Below are 19885 nucleotides of genomic sequence, written 5' to 3' on the forward strand. Positions count from 1 at the left end.
AATCAAGTGAAAGGCGGGCTCGGTATCAAAGTCAGTATCCCCTAAAAGTTCCAAAGATAGAGATGCATAGATTATCAGTGCTGGGGCAAGCGATCCCACCCCAACTACAGTGCAGCAGATGTGCCAAGATAAAAAAAAAGCAAGGACTCCATGCACATACTCAAGCTAGAGTAGGCACTCAGATGAATAACTATGGTACCCGAAAAGAATGGACCAATCTTGGTGGAGGGACCAAACAGCAGTCAGGACATGGGGCCAAGGGGAGTGGCCCAGCTTTCTCTGTGCAAGCCCTTGTTCCGGGCTTTGGGACCCAACACTGGAGCAGAGTCACTTAAAGCATCTCGTGGTTTTAAGCGCACAGCGCAGGAAGAGGTCTGCAGCCTCTCCTCTACTTGGGCAATTGGTTTATGGAACAGCGAGTACCCAACACTGGAACAGAGTCCCCCATGTCCAGAAAACACCTGCAGGTAAAAAAAAAAAACACACACACCCTCGACCCCCCCCCCCCACACACACACACACACACACCCTCCCCCCACACACACACACACCCTCCCCCCACACACACACACACCCTCCCCACACACACACACACCCTCCCCCCACACACACACACACCCTCCCCCCACACACACACACCCTCCCCCCACACACACACACCCTCCCCACACACACCCTCCCCACACACACCCTCCCCACACACACACACACACCTCCCCACACACACACACACACCTCCCCACACACACACACACACCTCCCCACACACACACACACACCTCCCCACACACACACACACACCTCCCCACACACACACACACACACACACACACACACCCTCCACACACACACACACACACACACACCCTCCACACACCCCCTCCACACACCCTCCACACACCCCCTCCACACACCCCCTCCACACACCCCCTCCACACACCCCCTCCACACACCCCCTCCACACACCCCCTCCACACACCCCCTCCATCCTCCACACCCCCTCCATCCTCCACACCCCTCCATCCTCCACACCCCTCCATCCTCCACACCCCTCCATCCTCCACACCCCTCCATCCTCCACACCCCTCCATCCTCCACACCCCTCCATCCTCCACACCCCTCCATCCTCCACACCCCTCCATCCTCCACACCCCTCCATCCTCCACACACATCCATCCTCCACACACATCCATCCTCCACACACATCCATCCTCCACACACACACATCCTCCACACACACACATCCTCCACACACACACATCCTCCACACACACACATCCTCCACACACACACACATCCTCCACACACACACACATCCTCCACACACACACACATCCTCCACACACACACACATCCTCCACACACACCCTCCACACACACACACACCCTCCACACACACACACACCCTCCACACACACACACACCCTCCACACACACACACACACCCTCCACACACACACACACCCTCCACACACACACACACCCTCCACACACACACACACCCTCCACACACACACACACACACACCCTCCACACACACACACACACACACCCTCCACACACACACACACACACACACCCTCCACACACACACACACACCCTCCACACACACATATCCTCCACACACACACCCTCCACACACACACACTCCCTCCACCCTTTTACAAGTTAGGCTTGAAACCCCAGGAAGCAATCGAGAAAGTTGGAGGAAAAAGGAATCGAATGAGAAGAATCTTCCATTTTGAAGAAGTCGTCGGTGACTATCTTTGACAAAGATCAGCTGGCTTGTGATGTTGAAAGCAAAAAACACTGTTTTGAAATGGTAATGGTGGCCATCTTTCAAAGGAAATAATTTAGCCAAATCCTTTTGAAGGCTTTCCAAATTCTGTCTAAATCACAGGAGCCCAGGTGTTTGTATGGTAAATGAGCTTGAGGCACCTTCGATGCTGGAACCAAGCGACGAGAAGCAAGAAGACTACGTCTAGTAGGTGGAATATAAATGGCCTTCGTTGACAAAATCCAACAAGAGGCAAGGCAGGATCGCGATGCCCACTAACCTGTTTCTCCGAGTACTCTCAAGCATCTTGGATGAAAGGTAGGAGGCTTGAAGGCTGTCATCCCTCGTATCGAGAAGAAATATAAGCACTCAATGCAAGACCAGTTGTTCATCAGGGCTTTAACGCAGGGGCTGACTTAATTATTTCAACAATATGATGGAGACCTCTAGCTGCAGAGTCCCTAACTTTGAATTTGACCTAAGCGCCAGTTTGGCTCCGGAGTATTTTCAGCAGTAACTCTGCACATACGACTCCATAGTCACGTCTCCAGATATGACGTCGGTGGAGCAATATCAGTCCCCTCCGGATTGCTGATGTCCGGTTTCTTCTTTTCTGCGCTGTAACACGGATCCAGGAAAAGCGGTTCCACGGGCCCCTGTTTGTTTTGTGTCCTACTGTGTGCCAATGCCTTTGTGCTTTAAATCGTGCGGGACCTTGCACAGCAGATGTCTGCGACGGATCCACATGCCATTTGTATGTGGTGCTTGGGAGACCACGACTCCGAAAGAGTGCAACACCTGCAAGAAGCTGAGGCCCAAGTCGCTACAGGAATGTCGGATGAAGTTGCTGTTGGCTTGGCTGTCCCGTTCGGAGTCAACTTGCTGATCTCCTTCTCGGGCAGGCTGAGGAGTTCCAGTCGTCGTCGCTCGTCAAAATCGGGTAAAACACATCAGAAGGAATCGGTCACGGAGGCCTTCGGCCTTGCGAGGCCGTGACGTCCGTGCCAGTTCCTCCCGGACCTTACCGGAAGCAGTTGCACAGGAGTCGACCCGAGCTTTCCACCATACCCTGGTGAGGGGGCGACTGGCCCAAATGGAAGTATATTTCCAAGTATTACAAGTCTTTTTTCGGTCAACACCTCTCCCTGGTGCGCCTTCTGGCCCCAATGAGGTTGAAGGGCCTCTGAATGGGAGTACGCTGGCTGTTTCTCCCTCCACACCCATCGAGGACTCTGGCTACGTAGCTGAAGTCGATATGACGTCGGGAAACAGCCCGGTGCGGCTACCTGTTATGACATCGGTGGCATCCGCAGAGGGGGTTTTTTCACTGCCTCGATGCTGTGTGACACCGAAGACATCTTTAAGGGTGGATGTCGATACGACCCCATCTCGACATCGGTCGGCCCTGGAGATGCCGTTTATGGTCACTGAGGCTTCTGCACCATCTCCTCTACAATTTGAGGATGAGGCTAACTTGGTTGCCTTTTCCCAGGTGTTGCAGGATGAGTCTGCAGATACTGGTGGAGTTGAGCATTTGGGTGCTCTTGGCCTGCCTCTTGCAGGATGTTCTTTGGGTTTTGGTGGGGACATTAGTCTACAACTGTCCCCTACCTATGATTTACTTTCACCACCAAGGATAGCGACAGAGGCTAGTGCAGCTTTTGCTGGGGTCATTAAAAAGGCTGCTGATATTTTAGAGTTGCAGCTTTCTGTGTGTCCCTGTCCTCTAATTCCTTATTAGGTCTACTCCATCAAGGAGACACTGGGGTTGAGTCTTTATTTCCTTTTGGAGAGTCGCTATACGACATTCTTCTGGGGACTTGAGCAAGGCCAACGTCAGGAGTTTCTATTGAAAGTGCCATTGCACACAGTCATTGACCTGCTCCAGATGATCCTGTTTGTGGTGACTTTAACTACTAATAGCCTACAAAAAGCTTTCATGGCTTTTACTGACTTTATGATGGCACTGGATCTTAAAGTAAATTTTAGTAAGTCTTTTATTATGGTGTGTGGCCCAAAACAAACAAAAACGAGGACATTTGTGGTAAAGGAAAATACTGTAGAGACAGTACCTAATTTTACAAATCTGGGGAACGTCTTCAACAATAAACTGAATTGGGATCATCTGATCATAGTGAGGGCCCAACACACTAGCAGAATCATAGAGGGTTTGTTCCGCTTTGCATGCAAGTTGGGTCATAAGACGGTCGCGGAAATGCTTACCTTGTATAAATCAAAATGCCGGTCAGTTACAAGTTATGGGGCAGGAGTATGGGGCTACCAAAAATGTAGCCAGTTAAAAATTCTGGAAAACAAATTGAAAAAAAGACTATTGATAGTCCCTATTAGTTCTCCTACGAAATTTTGTCACTCCGAATTGGAAGTGGATTATGTTGAAGACAGAATTGAAATTGTCCCATTAATTTTATGGGGAAAAGTGTGGTCTTCAGAGGAATTGTCATTTACTAGAGAGATCATTAAGGACTGTATGAGCCTGGAAAATGTATTGTCCATTCCTTGGCTCTGTTATGTTAAAAATGCATTCAATAAGATTGGTCTGGGAAATTATTATGACAATCCCGAAAGCATACCAGCTAATATGAAACCAATGATAAAAAACGCTTATTACAAAGAATTAGGAATGCTTGACTCTGTCGACGAGCTTTTAGTTTATAGGCAGCCAAGAGACCAGGAATTTTATCTATCTTTTAGCACCCATACACAATCACGCTTCCTTCTGACTAGGTTTCATTTCTGCACAGTGCACTTTCTTCTGGCTTTCCCTAACCCAGTGAGCTGGTGTGAGAGACTGACTCCAGGTCCATGTAATAATTTAGCCCAACAAAGCACAATGCACTTCATGCTCTTTTGCACATTATATAAGGATATAAGGGCCCTTTTTATTGGGCCAATTTTGAAGGAAACTTGTCTTAGTTCGCATCAAAAGGGTTTTAATAATTTATTATCTTTATCGTCTGTTGCCATCTGTAGTGCTGTGCTTAATTTTATTAGAACTGCATTATCAATTAGGAAACGATATGAATTGTGTTAAGAAATCCAGGTAATGCGATTGAAGGGTTTAAATCCATGCAGTTATTTTCGGATAGTGATAGAATACGCTGAAAGATTAAGATCATGTTTTTAAAAAAACGTATATTGTGAAATCTAAATATTTATCCACCCTAAATGTTGTATTGGAAAATTTTAAAGATGTTTTATGTTTGATGCTTACTTTTATGATTCAATGAATCGAATGTAGTTTATTTGATGAAATGATCCTGTTTTCTTTGTCAACACCCTAAGGTTACAGGGCGTGTTGTGCAGGCAGCTTCAGCTTCGCTGAATTTGGAAGCTCCTCCATTGCTTCCACCGGTCATGGAGTCTCGGTGGTTGGGAGACATGTGGCCGTAATAGGTTGGCATCCTCTAGTTCAGCCCTAAGATCATTAAACACGTCTAGTGTGTTTGGAAGGGCTTCTTTTGCCCAATGGGATTCTGTCGACCGACTACTTCCTTCTCTCCCTGAGGGAGTAAGAGCGGAACTTTTTCAGCTAATACAGGATGGTCATGAAATGCCTAAATTCTCCATCAGGTCGGCGATGGATACAACGGATTTCATTGGTAGAGTTATGGCTAGATCAGTAGCTCCGAGGAGGCACGCTTGGTTGCATAATTGCAGTTGCTGACTCCGAAGTCCAAGGCCTCATGGCTGGCAATTTGTGATTGGACCTCATCAGATCTTGTTAATTTATCTTATGGTGTCCACGGCTGTGGTTGGTCCCTATGTTTATGGCTTTCATTGAATTTGTAGTGTTGAAGTGTAAAGCACTGCTTTGACTTATGAGAGTATTAGTCTCCGTGTTTGGGTCTTTAATTCCCAGATGGTGTTTACAGCTGGGTAGCTCCTTTAGTTTTATTCTCAATTTTCTCTGATTAAGAGCTAGCCTTGAGTCCCTAAAGAGTTAGTCGCAAGAGATTATACCCCTTTTATGGGTATTTGACTTACTCCATGTGGATAAATGGTAGCATATTTCTCTACTTTGGAATCTCTGTTCTACAGCCGTGTCCTACTCAGCTTGGCATTATGTTCTTCTAAGGACTATTGTAGTGAGCTAAGGGCTCTATTTTCTTCTTGCGATAACCTTTCATAGGGTGCGGTTGCACTTTCACGCATCAATGTTTTTGTCCAAACCAGTGGACTCCGGGCGATATAGTTTTGCTCTTAGGGTCCTACGTGTGTATTTGAGTGCATCAGAACGTTGAAGAGGTTGAGCAAGTTGGAAAGTTGCTCTAGTTCAGAGTGTACATCTGGAATCTTTGGATGCTTTCCCTTTGTGAATTCTTCCTTTAGAGGAAGGAACAGGGCCTGCCATAGACTTGATTAACATCCCCAAATATAGGTAATACCTATTCATGCTCCACGTTGTGGTGCAGTATTTTGTCAGCGGAAGGTTTGCGATTGGTCCAACTTGTTCCAAAGTTATCACCTGTTTGGTGCATTCAGCCATCCAGTTTTGCAAACTATTCTTTCATTTTAGATGTTCTTGATATATGTAGTCCTGTCTGATCTATGTTCCCTTTCTTCTGGAGGGGATGTACTTATTTCTTTCAGCATTTCTCATTTACTGGGGATTTATGACTGCCTTTTCTTGTTTTCAGTTATACCAATTGGTGGACAGCAATTTTCTTATGACAGTCACCTACAGTGTTGTGGTGGTGGCATAGTACCTTCCCCTTTTTGGTGGGGCAGTATAATTCTTTTACCAAATCTCTCATTTCAGATAAGGTATACATGGTGATATATGGATACATGTTAATATGTGCTGCTGTGCTTATTATATTGTCCTGTATCAGGTGTCGTATTTACCTGTTGTTGGCAGGGCTGTGCCTATATCTTGAACTGCACATTTGTGTACGCCCCTCCCCCCGCCCCCCACCTTTTTCTACATCTTTTGTGTTTCACATATTTATTTATTATTAATTTTTTTTAAAGGGGGGAGAAGTTCTTTCTAGTTTGCCCTGGTGTTTTGAGCTTATTGGGACTCAAGGTTCTGTTAGTCTTTCGAACTTTGATACTGAAAGGGGGCAGTTTTATATGTCCCTGCGTTTTGGCAGCATTCATTGCCCAGCAGAATTCTGTGAATGGATGGGCCATTAGGTGTAATGGGTGATATGTTTCTGTATATGTTTGAGGCATGTGTGCTGTGATGCACAGGATTGCATACTCCTGCCATTTAGTGTGGGCACTGGATGTTTGCAAGTTTTTTTTCACAGGAGTGTATATATATATATATATATATATAATATATATATATTTGTGTCTATCTATAAATTGTTTGTCGCATTGCATGATGGTGGACGCTCCTTGTAGATACACTAAATTAATCCAGACACGGGTGTATTGTTAATCTTTCCCTTGGGGAAATGGGTCCTATTAGGATTTAGGCGGGATGGTTATTTTTATGAATCTTTGTCAACAACAGCACAGATTATATGACTTCTGTCATGTATTTGATCCCTTTGGACATCTAGTCTTCTTCAAGGGTTAAGGGTTCATGTCTCTCTTCTGACGGAGATTCTAAAAAGTTTTTAACTTTTTTTCCTTCAAGGACTGACTTTTCTTGGACCTGTAAGGTTTCCTTAATTTATAAGGCTCTATGGCAGAGGTCATAGTTTCTATTTAGAGCCAGCTCTTGTTTTACTATTCCCATATATACTTGGTCAGTCATTCTTCATCCGCCTACTTCTCTTTGAGAACCTTTGTGGGATTAGTTCGCAGATCCTCCTCCAGCTGAGTATAGCTATGGTATTAAATTCAAAGTTCCGGAATCTGCAGTTAGATGTCTCTTTTAGATGTAAAAGTTACACACCTTCGGAAACGCTATATCTGGTAGAGACACAGTGTAGCCGCAGATTCCTTTATGCCCCACCCATCCTCCCCGCTCTGCGAAAGTCTTTTAAAATAGGGGTCATACCGTTTCAATGCTGGCTTTATATGCCAGTTATCACTATCTCAATGTGGGTGGTCTAAAAAAAAAAAAATCCTCGACCTGGGCAATTAGCATTTGATTAAATGTTCTGTTCACCACCCATATTTCGAATGGGTGTGGTTGGTATAGTATGTGTGTACTTCTTTTGCACCCTGGTTTTTAGGTCGAGCATTCGAGACCTTTTGTATATACTTTAGGATATACTTATATATGTATGTACTTTGTGGGCTCTGGAGATCAGCCCTAGGACTTATCTGCTTCCGCTTAGGGACTTTTTTTTCTCTTCAATTGCCTCTATTTAACTTTCTTAATAGAAAACGACCAGCAGAGTTCAGTAAAATAACAGAATCACTTCAGCATTCTCTAGAATACAGTCCATAGAAATTGTCTTTCACAAGCCCCGGTAGACAATATTTTTTTCAAATTTTGTATTTTCAGCGATATGACCACTGACAGCCCTGATTTTATATTAAAAACAGAGCTTTGGACTATACCATTTCCTGCTGAAAGGCAATATTTCTCTCCCTGTGTTCCTATACCTGGCATGTCGCGCAGTTTGGTGCTTACTTTCCCTCAATGTTAAAGAACAGTAGATGTTTCAGCACCCAGGCTAATTTGTTGCATTGCTAAATACATAAAAGGTCCCAAAGGCAAGACCAATTGCATTGCAAATGCTAGTTGTTGCCGATGCCAGTAACCTGTTGCAGGGATCACGGCCCAATCCACAGGAGTGAAGAGAAGATCCCCACACTCCCCAGGCCAGTGCCCGATATACTTACATACTATATACCTAGGAACTGACCCAAGGAGATGTGGGGAGAGACTGCGTAGGTTTGACTATGTCTCAATCCCCCAGCCGGTTCCCTATAGGCAAGTCAACAGTGGAAGTAGGCGGAAGAGAACCTGTGGGGAATACAACAGAACAACTTTAGCTGAATGCCCTCCCACCTGAAACATACAAGGTAAACTCAAAGCCTGCTCTATAAAGGTAAACCATCTCTTACCGGCTGGACATCTCTGAAAGCAGTACAGTAACAGCTAGAAGTCGCAATGTGGCAAACGCTGGATAGTCTTCCAAGGCTGGAGTCAATAATGTAAATAATATCTTTACAAGAATCTTGTCACTCATAAAAAAAAAAATGGAAGAGAGTCATAGGGTCTCACAAGTAAAAGTTAAAGATCAGGCTGTTAGAAGCAGTCAGTGCTGGTAAACACACACTCCCTATCTGTCAACTTTTGTAGGAAGTCTAGTGTGCACAACACATACTTCAAATAATGTATCTAGCTCAGAAAATAAAGACACGTACCTCGCGCCAGTAAATAAACCATGTATACGGTGCAAAAACTGCTAACGCGTACCACGCGTTTAAAATTAAAGAACAATGTAGCCAACCTACACTGTAAAAGCGTATCGTGCGTCTGAGGAAACAAAAATATCTAACTATGAAAGAAAATTCAAACGCGCATAGCACGTACGGGAATTCAATGTCTGCAGGGGGGGCAGGTCTTTTACGCACCGCGTTCTCAAGGGAGGAAATGTATTTCAAACACAGAGATCAGAACGCAGTCACGTAATGGTAGAGATTTAACGGACTGTGTGCAAAAGGAGCACACAAGCATACAAAATACCAAAATATCTAACCTGAGGTGTATCTGTCTGCGTCGTCGGGTTAGTAGTCAGGCGTGGGCTTCTTGGTGTCTATCTGAAGGTCGAGATGCAAATAGGTTCTAAAACAGACTCTAATGGAAGTCATACCTAGAAAAAGGCACACAGTTCCTAAGAGCACAGCAAGCAGTTAGGGAACAAGGAAGTTGAGTGGAGGAGAAGGGAGGGGCGTGGAGTCAGGTTCAGGAATTCAAAAGCCAAGCACCTGTTCCCTTGATTGGTTTGCTTTTAAATGTAGGGAGCATGTTCAAACTCCGTCTAACACTAGTTACACCAGCGAGCAGTTGTAATTTATTTCTTATTGGTACACATTGCACCTTGACACTGGTGATATCCTTATATCATGTACTGGTGGGACTTAAACAGTTATGGTTGTTGTAGGTTCTGTTTAACTCCTACCGTGCCATTCATTAGTTAATGATTGGTTCATAGTGGATATGGTCTCTCCCCTCTCATGGGTTATTCTCCAGGGCACACAGTTTCTTGTGGCCCGGTGTTAAAATGTATCTTATTGGGCATTTTTTTTTAAAATCCATGTCTGGTATTTTGTACCATTTGTGGTTTATTTTAATTGTTGTTTCAAAGATTTTTACACTGTTTCCACAATCAGTTCTTGTAGTGGCTCCACGTTCTGGCGTGGAAAAGGTTGACATTAGAAAACTGACGGTAGCGCGTCGGAGGGGACTTGTATAGCTCCACTGACGTCATATCCGGGGAAAATGTCACCATGGAGCTGTAAGACGCCACACCCCGGAGCGCAGAGGTACTGCTGAAAAATCTCTGATCCAGACTGGCACAGGGCTTGTGACACCCTGATAGACTGTCTTTCTGCCAGATATAGCATTGTCGAAGGTAAGTAACTTTTATACCAGGAACAAAGGGAGAAACCCCTACATCCATTGGCTCACCTCCTGACAATGAAAGTAAGAGGGTGTAGATGGTCAGCAGAAAAATGGAGAGAGGGCATGGACCAATGGAGGATCACTATTTCAAGCAAACTCCTCAATTGCTACAGCCATCTACAGTGATAGGAGATCAAACAACTGTTGTAGCACCTACTGTCATTCTGAAGAGCAATAGTATTCCAAACACTTGTCTCTAGTTGGCGCTAATATGAATATATGAATTTAAAGCCACTTATATATAGCGCGCAGCTACTCCTAAAGAGTGTCCCGGTGCATAAATGCAACAGACACTGAAAGCAGACAAATGTGCACTGGCACAACTCTAGCGTGGCTTAGAGTGTCTGGGTTTAGCCAGAGGTGCAGGCATTGGTGATCAACATGCCCTTTACAGGGGAATATCTGGGAAGGTCAGCAGTCGACTAAGCCCTCCAAAAGATCAAAAATGACAGCAATGCAGAACGAGCAATGGGACTTTGCAGTTTCAAACGTCCTTAAAGAGTGGGGTCTATGTCAACAAAAAGACAAATGGACAGTGGCTCATTAAAACCAAGCACACCGCAGGCAACTGTCAGCCAACATAGAGCCCCGCAGGCGCCTACGCCAAAATTCACTTTGAACTTAAGGTAAGTAAAGGCAACCCCTGTATAGAAAAGAGCCCTGGCGTTGGAAGGCTAAGCTCATCTCTAACAGAAGTGGCAGTGTCTGATAGTGAGGATTGTAATGAAATTCATGATCATGATGGCTATATGCATACCAACGGTCCCACAAGCCAGACTGCACCTGTGCCCCAGACAGGAGTGACTTTGCAATGAATGGTCACAGGCAAAGTGGAGTTGGAAGCATCCGGTGCTTGTCACGCAGGCATTGCAGAAGGAGATAAAATGGTGGTATCTAGTGAACATAATATTAGAGACCATTGAAGACACCAGCTCCAGCAGTAACTATCATAATGGAGGCATTCCCCATGGGAGCTCTCATGGGGCATCTCAACATCAGGGAGAACTGGAGCTCTACATAGCAGTAAAGCACTTAAATGTGTTGGAACTGGAGACTGTTTTCAGAGCACTCCACATCTTTCCCAGACACATAGGGGAGAAAACTGTCCAAGTACAGACAGACAAAACAACCACCATGTGTTGCCTCAACAAGCAGAGTGGGACGTGGGACAAGATTGCTTGTGCTCTCGAGACTAGCCCTAGCGATATGACAATGTGCCATTCAGAGACGAACAAGCCTGGTGGCAGTAGACCTGCCAAGAGTAGTAAAATTAGCAGCAGATTCACCAAGCAGACCGGGAAACTGCTGACTCGACTGGGAAATAAAGCGACACGTGCTACAAGGAGTGTTTCAAAAGTGGGGAAGCCAAAGATGGATCTGTTCTCAATATCAGAAAATGCAAAATGCCAAGTCTTCTTATCCAGTTACCTACACCACTGATCAAGAGTGAACTCCCAATCGATATTCTGGTCAGGGATATTTGCATACCCCAATTCCACTGATCCAGCTTGTGATAAAGAAGTGCAAGCAGTCATCAGTGACGCTAAGCCTGACAGCACTACCATGGGCAAGACTGCCATACTACTTGGACCTCAGAGTGATGTTGCAGGGAGAAGGGATCGCTGCCAAGTTCCCAAGCTCACTTTTCAATGCAGGGTAAACAAATATGTCACCCAGAAACAGTAAGCCTTATGCTGGCAGCATGGCTCCTATTGACCTAATATTTGAACACATGGGACTCCTTAAGATAAGTATGGAGATTCTAAGTAAGGCCATGGTGCCTACAATGAGAAAGTGCTACACATTCCAGTGGAATAGAGATATCCACTGGTGCAACAGAGAAGGGTTCCCAGACACAAGACCACAGAAAATCAGTTATTTGACCTGCCTCCTATTGGAGAACCTGACTTATGCATCCATAGGGTACACTTGACTGCCACTGTCCCATACACATGGGGAGAAATGGTTAGAAGCCTTTTTACTGTACCCATAATTAAACTATTCCTAGAGGGTGTAAAGAGAATTGCTCTACCTCGAACTATACCGAACCCATGTAGCACCTAAATCTGGTACTCAGCCAGCTGATGAGAGTGCTTTGAACCCATGCCTAAGACAGAACTTTAGTACCTGACACTAAAGACTCTATTCCTGCGGGTGATCACCTCACTGCTTGTTCAGTGAGTTACAAACTCTGACCCAAGAGTACCCTACCTTTAGTTACAAAAAGACTTGGCTGATGAGAACAAATCCTCATTTTCTCTTCAAGGTCATCACACACTTCCATGTTTCTAAGCTATTTGTAGGTCTCGCCTTGGCAGCGCATGCGCTGTCTCCCTGAGACATCAAGTAATCTATATATTGGGTGAAATTCCTCCTATTGATGGGTAATATCTCCTGGCGCTCGCCACATGTTTAATGTTGGCATCCCTCTTGTTAGCTGGGTTTTTACCGGCTGTTGATCTGATACTGACTTCCGTGTAGTCTGGAAGCAGCAGTGCCTAACTACTGATTTCGTACGCTTTTGTGTTTGATGTGTGTTTATGGGGAGCTTTCTTTTATGTGTCCTTAATGCTTTTCACCCTCGGCGGAGCCCTCTCACTCCCGCAGCGTTAGCTTTACACACACAGCTGTACAGATTAATTGCTTAGCTGCTTTTAAACACCACCACTTTTCCCTTATTCCCAGTTTTCCTGTAACTGCCTCTGGCATCCCGCCGCTCATCAGTGCTTGTTTTATTTTGGCGAATGCAAAAACAACAGTTGATGGACAGAATGCAGAACAATGTCATACATTCACCCCAGTACAGAGATCTGGGCCTAAATCCATCGGTTTTTTGCTCACCATGCCATTCCAGTTTGAACCCAGCAATATGCAAATCAGTCTTGACCCTGTGCCTCATGGGAACAGTCCATCCCGAACTGCCAAGCCAGGTCCTCCCTGGTCTGGAACCAAGCATCCTAGGACCGGTTTCGGGGCTTCACCCCTCTTCAGCCAGGATAGCTTGATTCCAGTGGCACAGAGAGCACAGGACTCACATCTGAGCATACCTGTCCCACTCGGGGTGACAAATGCAAAAACATCAGTTGAAGTCCACCCCTGGACTGTGGCTGCTTCTGGGCAGGTTTCTGCAAAGCAGTGCTTAATTTCTAGAAGAATGTGATTGACAATGGAAGGTGCTTTGGTGTGACGCGTCTGAGCTCACTGAAAGTATTTACACGGCTGCAGCGCTTTAGACTTGTCAACTCTCCCCAAAGCCTCCCTGTCTGGGTTGCAGCACCCAGGATAATATGCTGCATGGAAAAATACTAATATGGTCCCAAAGGTGAGACCGATTGCATTGGAAAGGCTTGTTTTATCTGCTTTCCAGCAAACAATGCACGTTCATATTAGCCAGCCCATCCAACTACTGTTTTTTCCCCCAACACCCAGAGAAACAAGCTGATAGTGCCCTGCACACCTTGAATGTAAGGAGGGTGGTGATGTACTACTTATAAAAAACTAAAACAATTAGGAAGAGAACGTAGTTCGTGTATTTTTGCACCTCTTAGCAGGAGTTTGCACATATCCAAGGGAACCATTGCGCGATGGATAACAGTAGCAATACAGACATGTTACTGAAAATCAGGAGTTACATTGCAGGAGAGACCTCGGACCTATTCCACAAGGAGAAAGCGGGCAACACATGCATTTCTGGCAAACTTCTCCATACAGGACATACGCATGGCAGTAACCTGGTCCTCCATGCACACATTTACAAAGCAGTAATGCGTGGTCATTCAGACCAGACGAGAGGCACAGGTGGGATAGAAGGTTTTAAAGCACCTGTCTGCAAACTCGCACTCATTTCAACCCTCCTCCCAAGGGGAGGAGAACGCTGCTGTAAAGTCAGTGTATTGCATGGGAGTGAGGAAATTGGTTTATTATATGTGGTGTTGGGGGAACTCACAGTGCAATAAACTCACTAACTGTACTGGGTCCTGTCAGATTTGTTTGAAAAACCGTAACTCCGCTCGGAGTATCTGTGCCACTGAGCAATCAGACTTTATCAACAAGCATAAAGCATTAAGAAGTACCAACACAGTTGAATAAGAAAGAAACAAGGCTCAATAAAAAACTGACACCAATTTATATAAATAGGTTATATTTGTATCTTTCACTTGACACTGCAACAACAATATTTCACTGGAGGGTACTGGAGATGTGATTTTTTTTTTTTTTTTTTTTTTCTTTTTTAAAGGAACAATAAGTCACTGCTTTTTCATTCAACCCAATAATTTATAATAATTGACTATAGTCCACTTTGGAAAACTTTTGTAACGTTGTAAACTACTACTCTGGTCCCCTTGGGGGACCAACTCCAGCAGGAAGCGAGTCACAGAGGCCAAAAAGGTTTAGTTGAATAGTTTCTTCGCAGTCCCCAATACAGTTCCAGGCTCTGTGGGCGTATTGCTTTAGATTATATTGGAGTGGTTCTGATGCAAGCTATACAGGATGCTGAGGATGCTGATCCGGTTATTTGTAGGGGTTGTGGTCTTCTTGGGGCTACCCCTCGGTCACGGTGGGGTTAATTTGGCCAGAGAGGTCGATGTCCCTCTAATTCCAGTTTGAGTCCAGCCAAGAAACAGTTTCAACTGGTCTCTAGTTACAGTGAAACCAGCAGTTCCCTTTAATTGATTATAACTTCTGACTTGGACAACCAAACTGCACTTTGATGGCTCTCCTGGAACCAGCAGACTGAAGTGTGACTTTTACAGGTTGCAACTCGGTCTTCCAGGCGGTTCTCTGGCTGTCAGGTTTTCTTGGCGACCAACTAGCCTAGGCCTGCTACTTCAGGTTTTGTGGCCCTGTACATGTAACAGGAAGTCAGCCAACTGACATTTGGAATCACCTCTTCTATCGGAGGCTCGTGGACGACTCTTCCTTGAGCAGGTCACCACAGACACAGTCCTGTGTTTGCTAGTCCAAGGGAAGCCGGTGCACTGTATTCTTGGTGCAGCCTCTCTTTGCTGGCAACAGCAGAGCAGTCCTTATTTGGTACAGATGTGATCTAAGGTCTGGTTGACACTATTATACCCAGTTAGTGCCCTCCAGGGATGTGGTGAGTAGTCAGTGAGCTACCAGATCCCCATTCGCTTAGTGATGACTTATTATGAAGTGTGTCCTCTAGCTTTCCCAGAATGCACTATTTTGCCAACTCCCAAGATGGTAGAACCCTTTTCTCAGTGTGTGGCCCTCCCCGGCCAAATCCATAGGTTGGCCTACCTGGGGGCTACACGCCAAAAAACAGTTAACTGCTTCCCCCTCTCTGTCTAAGCGCCAACCTTTCTGCACGATCCGAAGAACAGCCCCTCTCCTATGTGTACTCCATTTTCCCTTCAGACTGCTTCCCCTATTAAGCCCGCCTTTTGGGCTCATACCCTGTTTGGCCTTCCTGCCAGGTAGAAGTCACGCTTATCCCAACGACTGCCCCTTTGAGTTCCTTCTGAGAGTTGTTCATATTGCTCACAAGGCGAACGGTCACTGGAAAACTTTGGGAAACAAGGTGGCTACTTACTAAAGTTGCCACTTGTACAAACAGTACATTAAATTTGACTATGCATCAAGCCTGGTTTAATGCAACAATTCTTTTGATACTTTGAACTATCATATTTAGTAGTCCCATTCCAAATCTAGCACCGCTCAGTTGTCAGAGTGCAACCTTGCACTTGCCAATGGGGCTACTAGCCTTCCCAGAGTAAAAACGACAATGCGGGAATTGTGCTGTCAAGACATGTAAAGTTGTAAACTACATGTCCAACTTATTATAATGTACCCTGCCTTTAGGGCTTGGTAGGCATGCCTTAGGGTGGCACTTCTGAGTTTTGAAAAGGAAGGTTTGGGCTTCGAACTTTAAATGGTAAATGTGAGTTAGCAGTTTAAAACTCTGCCAGACAGCAATGGCAGGCTGCGAGTCGTACTTGAGTTTGTCACACTCATGGTAGTACAATAAGTGCTGCAGTCCACGAGAGAAATTTTACTTATAGGCCCTGGATACCCCTGGTATCCTATACCGGGGACTTATAAGTAAGTTACTTTTGCCAATTATGAGTGAACCATTCAGACATATACCTTTTAAGGGTCAGTGCACTGGCACGGAGGTCTGTTCAGCAGGCCTTTGTGCACCTTCAGAGTTTAAAAGCCAGCAGAATCAGTTCAAAACCTTGGGGGTGCTCATGAAAAAAGGTTTTTCTTAATGTGAACCCAGAAAAGGTTCATGCTGCAAAACGAACTACTTACTTATGTGTAGGAGTAATTGTTGCAGCTCGAAGAGTTTTCTGGATTCACGTCTGCCATGTCTGCTTTATCCGGAAATGAGAAGTCCAAACAGACCAGATCCATAGTGCCATGGAAGGAAAGGTCAAAGAGCAAGTCGCTGGAGTGAGAGGGGGTTAATAATGGGGGACGAGTCTGAGGATGACGACCACGCACTGGTACTTTTGCAGCAAGAGCAACTAAACAATTTGGGATCCAACCACGAGATTGTGGATTAATGCACAACTAACCTCTTCAAGCTGCAAAACTACTCTTGAAGATAAGTAACCATTTTATTTCCCTAACTTTAGAACTTGGTACTAAAGCTATGTTAGAAATAATTTGTCACTTTTGAGTTACTCTAGGCTTACCCACGAGTTGGAGTCATTGTAGGTCTGCCTCAGAGCTAACCTATCTGGCATGAGCTATTAAGAATCTTTGATGGACATTATGTCGCATGAAAGTTATTTGCAAATCCTAGAGTTTAAGCATGTAAGGACATTTTCTTCCGTATAGGCTGTACTCAATTGTGGTATTGTCCATAGAGTTTAGCATGGTCTAATCCCAGTTTTACTTAGGAGATGTACTGGAAGTGGAAACTGCTTTTATAATGCAGACTACAAATCAAACTTAAGATTTGAGAACTATTTCATGATTTACTCACAAATATGCTGGAAACTGTACCTTTACTATGTCCAAACATGCTGGATTAAGGTCTTAGTATGTGAAGTTTAGATTAGCCATTTTAGATAAGACAGGTGTAGGAAGCTGGCTCTGTATATGGTATACCACTAGGTGGATATACCATGCACACAGTCCAGCAATTCTCCTAGAAGTGTAAAGGACTCAATGCTAACCCAAAGTGCTCTATTAGTGGTAGTGTGGGTGAGCAGCCTTAGGCTTAACACAGAGGAGTGTAAGACATTTATTGCACCTACATTGACCAATAACTGACACACGACTCAAAAAGGAGATCCACACCTATTTTAGAAAAATAGGCTTTGTTTAAGTTTTATTTTAAAACCAAGATCTTGCTGAAAGGTAAGTACGTTTTTCAGGAAAAATGCTTTAGTCTTTTAAAAGTAGACCGTGCTATTTTCAAACATTTCAGTGTTATCCTATGTAGGAAAACAACAATGCAGTTTCACGGGTAAGTACCCAATTTACAGTTCCAGTCATCAGGATTTAAGATCAGCAGAGGGCAAGGTTCAGGTAAGAACATAGTCTGCACCTCCACCAGCAGCACAGAGGTGGCCGGGTGCAGAGGTCAAATTCGGAGCTGGGCACAATGGGGACTGGGGGTTCTCTAAAGTACACTGCTTGCAGGTAAGTAGATCAGTTGCAGGACCAAGCTTTGGGTATTAGAGCAAGCACAGGGGGACCCACAAGGTAGCACCGAACATACACCACCAGCGGCACAGGGATGGCCGTGTTCAGGGTGCAAACACAGCGTCGGGCACCCAATGCTTTTGAATGGGAGATCACGATTTGACAAAAAGGCTGCAGGCATCGAACCGGAGGCTGCACAGAGGAAACCAGTGACAGCAGAAGTAAGCTGAGGTGTTTAGGACCGTTGGGGCACTGTCTGTTCAGCTCGCCAGGGCCCAGGGGCTTCAGGTGCAGGGGTGTTCTTTGACGTCTGATTCTTCGCACCTGAGCCAGTCGCGGTCAGGTGGAGCCTCTGGATTCAGACTGCAGGCATCGTCGTGGAGTCCATGAGAGCTCAGCCAATGCTGGACTTAAGGTCAGTGTTGCTGAGGTACCTGCTCTTGATCGATGGGCCACCTGGACACTAGCCAGAGGCATTGGGTGCAGAGTGGGCAGAACTCACAGCTCTTGAGGGCACCAGAGTCCTTTGTTTAGGTTTCTTGGGGACAGGTCCCCTGTCCTCAGGAGTTCTGGTCTTTATCAAGGAGCAGGTCAGTGTTCCTTGGGTTACGGAAGTCGCTGGCTGCAGGGCAGGCGTCCTCTTCTTTTGCAGGGTCTTGGAACATGGAGACAGGCTGGTAAGGTTGGGTCAAGTCAGAAGGCGTCTTCAGACTTAGATGCATGTCGTCTTCTTTGTCCTTCTTCTTGGGTCGGTAGGAACACATTTCCAGGCCTGGCAGAGCCACCTAAATACTAAATTTAGGGCGTTTTAGGAGAGTAACAGGTAGGTTCAATGGGCACCTTACCTGGGGTGACTACACCCCCAATTATGCCATCATCCTGTGGGAGTGGGAATAGTTTTAGCCCTGATTGGGGTGTCTCCCCATCTTCAAGATTTTGCGGACTGAAAGATGTGCTTCCTCTCCTCCCCCACCTGAGGATTGGAGTTGGCAGAGGTGGGCACACCTCCTACTCTTCTAGGTTTTCTCACCGAAAGTGGGGGGTAAACTGGGGGCTGCCATCTGTTGCTAGCAGCAGAGGCTGGGGTTGCATTACAAAGGCGTCAGGCCTTTGAAGCTTACCTCTCGTGCAGTGTCCATCTTGGGGTGGAGGTTTGATACCTCCACCCAGGATGTGCATTGTTTCTGGTCCCAGAGAGCAGAGGATCTCGACCCAGGGGTCTAGGAACATGTCTAGTGGTGGCAGGCTGCCTACAGCCAGTCTGTGACCACACCAGGGTTGGTAGGTTTTCAGGGGGCACCTCAGAGGAGCCCTCTGAGTACATGGTTCAATAACTCCCACACTGGCATCACTGGGGGTTTATCGAGGGGAGTAGCTTGGTACCAACCACTCCTAGTTTAAGGAAGCCATCATGGTGCTGGGGAACTCGAGTTTCCAGCCCATGTACTCTCTATGGCTTTCCTGGCACACACAATATCTAAGGATAGACATAAATATTGTAAAGGCATGTCTGCTCATGCAGATATGCCACACATGGGGTATAGTACAACCTGCCTTAGGGCTGTGAGGCCTAGTAGAGGGGTGACTTACCTATAGCTGAGGCAGTGCTAATTGGCATGACACACAGGTGGTGTGCCATGTCCACTTTGCCGTTTTGCCTGCATCAGGTCATGTATGCTGCAGTGGAAGCCCGCATAGCCTAAGTGAGTGGTCCCTAGGGGACCCTCCTCAGTCCCAATGGCCTATGTACCATTTGATAGGAGCTTGAAGGGGTTTGATGGGCCAATTGTGGAATAGTTTTAAGGAAGAAGCACTGGCACAGTAGACCCTGTGCACTACAGTCAATCCCACATCAAATAGCAGGCAAAAGGTGGGGGTTAACCATTTCAAAATAGAGACTCTCACAGCAGGACTGTATATCTCACATGGA

General features: G+C 45.7%; 1 protein-coding gene across 1 annotated transcript in view; it reads left to right on the forward strand.

Moving 5' to 3' along the window:
- UBXN7 (UBX domain protein 7) overlaps positions 1–19885 on the forward strand; it is a 485766-nt gene that overhangs the window by 271010 nt on the left and 194871 nt on the right. The gene's annotated exons all lie outside the window — the stretch shown is intronic.

Source organism: Triturus cristatus, chromosome 11 (assembly GCF_964204655.1).
Source record: "Triturus cristatus chromosome 11, aTriCri1.1, whole genome shotgun sequence".
Taxonomy (NCBI): Eukaryota; Metazoa; Chordata; class Amphibia; order Caudata; family Salamandridae; genus Triturus; species Triturus cristatus.